We start from the raw sequence: 4,765 nt of genomic DNA, 5'->3' as shown, positions 1-4,765 counted from the left end.
CCCCGCACTTCCCTTCCTTTGTCGGCCTTGTCTGGGCACTCTGAGACACAGGTGACACGGTTGGTACTTACCGCTTCTAACGTTAACTAACATTGGCAAAGCACATTTCGACACTGCTGCCTAAAAACCACAGCTCCCCGGGCCTAGAATTCCTTTTACCATTTTGTAAATGAGGAAGCTGAGGCCCTGAGTGGTCAGCCTACTCATCTAAGATTGCAGGGCTGGGCAGCAGTGGAGCAGGGCAGGCTCTTCCCGTGTGTGCTCGCTTGGTCTTTATGTTGGAATAAAAACTTGTCTCTATTCTGGGAGCCAGTGAGAGTTAAGAGGCTTGAGTTTTTGAGGACTTCAATCCTCATTCATTCATCAGATAAGTATCTAGGATGTGTCCAGTCTTAAGTGTTCAGAATTCAGGGATGAACAAGGCAGTCCTTGGCCTTAAGGAGGGAAACAGAGGAGCAAAGATGCATCTACCAGCCTGTTGGGTGCCGTGATGGGGTCAGGTCTCTGTGCTGCTGCGGGTTCCCGTTGCCATGGCAGGAGCAGCAGAGAAGGTGAACTGGCGGAGCGTTTAGGCTGAGACCTCAGGGTCTCAGCAAGATAAGGCGAGGGTGCGGGGGAGGGGGATGGCAGCAGGGCACTCAGTGTGCAGACACTGGAATTTCTCCTCAATTCGACTGAAACAGGAATGATGGTGATTAATACATTTGAAACTTAATAACGATAATCCTAATGATTTATGCTGGTTGTTATGTCTTCTTGCTAAATCAGCCTATTTAACCATTAAGGAAGGTCCCTCTTGAATGCTGCTAATATTGTTTGTTCTGAAAGTTACTTTGCTGTTAATACAGCAACTCCCTTTTCTGTTGACTAGTGTTTGCATGCTGTAGTTCCCCCATCCTTTTACTTTTTTTTTTTTTTTTTATCTCTCATGATTTTTTTTTTTTTTTTTTTTTTTTTTGCGATATGTGGGCCTCTCACTGTCGCGGCCTTTCCCGTTGCCGGACGCGCAAGCTCAGCGGCCACGGCTCACGGGCCCAGCCGCTACGCGGCATGTGGGATCCTCCCAGACCGGGGCACGAACCCGCATCCCCTGCATCGGCAGGCGGACTCCCAACCACTGCGCCACCAGGGAGGCCCCCATCCTTTTACTTTTAATGATGCATGTCTTCATACTTAAGCTGGATTTCTTTTCGTGGGGCTTGCTTTTTCTTTTTATCCAGTGTGATGTGTCTTTTAAGTAGTGTTTGACCATTTGCACTTAACGTAGCTGTGAATTGTCCTCAAGCACAAGAACAGAAGTGTCCCCTCTGGGAACCAAGGTGGGAGGATTTTCTTCCAGTCTGTTCTGGGCCAGAGTCTGGATTGGGTTCGGCCTTCTGGCTCTAAAGAATATTTCCCCAGCGTTGGGCCCCAGAGTCCGTGACCTCAGGTCTGGAGCCCATGGAGCTTGGTCTTCAGGTTGGGGAAAGGAGCCTGACTGTGAACAGACAGCACAGGCCCCACTGTCCCCATCCTTACACCCATGTCTCGCCATTTAGAAGGCCCACCTTCCCCCTTCAAACCCCTCTGGCTAGAAAAAGCCCATTTAGGAGGCTCGTAAGCCCACTTCCTCCATGAAGCCTTCCTGGGCTGCTGACTGATGTACAAAGGGGTTTGCCTGTGGAAGGCACGCGCATTCAACACCAGCCTTGTGGTGGCCCAGAGTGTGGTAAGCTACCCCGACACAGCATGAAATTCTCTTTGAAAAGAGAATTTCTAACGCTTTCCCTGAAGCCTCAAATGTAACAGCCAGGCCTGGTTTGGCACGTCCTGAAGCAGAAGGGGTTGGCCCTGGGCGTGGGAAAGGTGGACATCCACCCCTGTGTCTGCAGCATCTGAATGGAAGGTTGCTCTCCAGGTAAACATCTGAATGCCCTGTTGATGCATCCGATCACCACTCAGCGTCCTTGTGGTTCAAACAGTAAATTCTCAGACCCCTAACGGGACCCAGCAGTCAGTGGGTTGGGAGACACAAGAGACTTGGTTTCCGACAAGGACCAGGAACACATGGCAGGTGATGGGTCACCAGGACCTGGGCACTGAGGACCAGAGTGATTTACCAGCCCCCCCAAGGCCAGACAGCACCTGGGAAGCAGCAGCAGGACAAGATCCTCCACCTCCAGGAGTGCTGGAGCACGTCTGCCCTGTCGCTCCCCAGGAAAGGCCCCTCCGTGATGAGCCTGTCTTCACGACCTGCTCAGTCACCAAGGCCCGTTATTCAGGCCTCCCCGGACCCCCTCACACACGATCCTCTTCCAGCTGCGGGCATCCTCCTCTCTCAACCCTGTGCTCCCCCTTCCCGCACTTGACACTTCAGATTTCCCCTCACACCACTTCCTCCACGAAGCCTTCCCAGACTGCTCGTGGCAGAATTGAGCGTTCTTCTCGCTCCTTCCACCAGGCCCTCACGCACTTCTATAACAGTCACTGCTTGTGTTCGTGTCTGTATCCGCAGCGGCCCATGGAAGGTGGATGTGAGATTCCGTAGCCTCCGCGTTCCCAGGGCCGAGTGCATCTAAACTGGAGGGAGAGCTTGTCAAGAAGGCTGCGCATGCTGTCGGCGTCTTGTGTGTGTCTGGTCCGTCAGCGTATACTTTCAGCACCCACGTTCTGGGGGGGGGCTATGCTGCCCGCTGTGTTGGATGCAGAGAGAACATTCAGGCTCTGAACACACACGCACAACACAGATCCACGCATGTGAAAAGGTGCAGACAGGATGCCGGTGTTTGATGCAGTACAGGAAATAAAAGCTCACGGGAACAGCAAGGGAGAGATGCTAAGAGACACGGAGGACATGTAGGGATTGGACAGAGAGGAGGAAAGGGATTTCCAGAGGGTTGCTCTGTAGAAAAGCAGAGACAGGCGGGGGGGTGGGGGGTGAAGGGGGTGGAGGAGGGCACGTCTGGGGGAAGAAGCAGATCTCTGGCCCAAGTGGAGGAGGCGCAGGGGAGAGAGGCCGCCGAGAGCCCCCTGCAGAGGACCTGCAATGAAGACTGAGGAGGTTGGAAGTGGTCTTAGGGGAAGCAGGGAGCCAGTGATAGTTCCTGAACGGGGCGGGGGGGCAGAGGTGAAGTGCCATTTGAGGAGATGAGGGTGTGGGCGGCGTGTACGTTGGACTGGAATAGGGAGGCTGGGGGAGGAGATGGGACGTGACGACCTGTGGTCTCGGGAGGTTCGAGGGCTTACATCTGACAGGAGACAGTAGGAACGGGCAGAACACTGATCACTTGTATGAGTGACCTTACGTAAAATAGGGTCTGGTGACTAATTAGCCGTGGGGATTGGAGGGGCCTGAAGGAACAGGTTATGGTCAGAGGAGGGACCAGGGATCACCAGTTGGGCTTCTAACCTCCCTGAGCCTCAGTTTCCTTGTCTGTACACTCAGGGAGCTGGGGCCTGGTGACTCATCCTGGTCTCCTGGCACACGCCTGCTGTTTACATCGTTTCACTGACCAGGCCTGTTTACCGGAAGCCCAGCCCTCCCTGATCTCTTCCTGCCTGGCCGCATCACCTACTTTTCCCATTCATCCAGCGTGGGGCTTCTTAGAAGAGTCCCAGCACCCCCAGCACCTGGCCTGGTCTTGGCCCGGCTGTCCAGGCAGGGTGTCCCCAGGTGCAGCTCAGGTTCCGTCGAGTGAGGGTGGCCACAGCCCGGGCTGACCTCCTGGGCCCGCTGCCTGGAGCTGCCCGAGGCCCCGGCCAAGGAGGCTGAGATGGAGCCCAGCTATCAGGCACATGGTCATCCCTGCCCCGGACTGTGGGGACTGGCCGGCGAGGCCGGAACTGAGTGCTTTTGGTATGGTGGGACGAAGGGCGGGTGTGAGGCCACCTGGAGCTCCGTGGGGCCCGGGGGCTCCGAGTTCCCAGTCTGCAGGCTTTGCGGGCGACGCCCGGACCTGGGGTCCCGGCGAGCCTCATGCATGGGCCTGTTTGGTTTTTTTCAGTGGAGATGAATCGGATCCAGCGTCTCTCCTCGGACACCAGCATCACCTCTTCTCGGGTTCCCGTGCATGAGGGAAATCTCTCTTTTTCACAGGGAGAAGCAGGAGGCCGCTATTGAAGTGATTGTGACAAATTACTGACAGATTGCGAAACATTGTCTCAGTCTTGCTCTGCGCCCTCTGTCCTTTTTCTCTGCAGTTTCAGGCTCTTTCAGGGGCAGATTGCCAGGTGTCGCAGTCAAAATCCCAACGCATCGAGCACTTAGTTCGTGCAGGTGTCGTCCTGGATGTTTGCATGCGCGCATTCAAGCTTACAGAGTGAGGTCCTAGCATCCTCAGCCCCGTTTCACAGAGGGTGAGGTCCTGGCATCCTCAGCCCCGTTTCACAGAAGTTGAGGTCCTGGCATCCTCAGCCCCATTTCACAGAGGGTGTCGCTGGGCATGGGGAGGGATAGAGCCCAGAGTGATGGCCACTCCCTGTGTCACTGGAGCTGGAACGTGACCAGGAAGTCTGGCTCCGGAGCCCTTACCCAGGAAACGGCGTTGCTCCATGAAAGTCACTGTGGAGGAAGGAGAAAGAAAAACCAAACAAACCAGAAAGGGCTTTAATGTGGAAACACAGATATGCATCTCATTGTGTTCAGAAGAGGAGGCATCCAAATGGTCAGGAAGCAATGAAAAGTGACTCCATCTCCCTAGTCATCTAGGAAATCAAATTAAAGCCACCATCAGACCCTTGAACAATGTAGGGGTTAGGGGTGCTGACACCCCCCAACCCCCCCCCC

The sequence above is a fragment of the Lipotes vexillifer genome, unplaced genomic scaffold, assembly GCF_000442215.2.
Source record: "Lipotes vexillifer unplaced genomic scaffold, Lipotes_vexillifer_v1.1 scaffold7, whole genome shotgun sequence".
Lineage (NCBI taxonomy): Eukaryota > Metazoa > Chordata > Mammalia > Artiodactyla > Lipotidae > Lipotes > Lipotes vexillifer.
The sequence above is the reverse complement of the archived record's forward strand: the minus strand, read 5'-3'. Positions refer to the sequence as shown.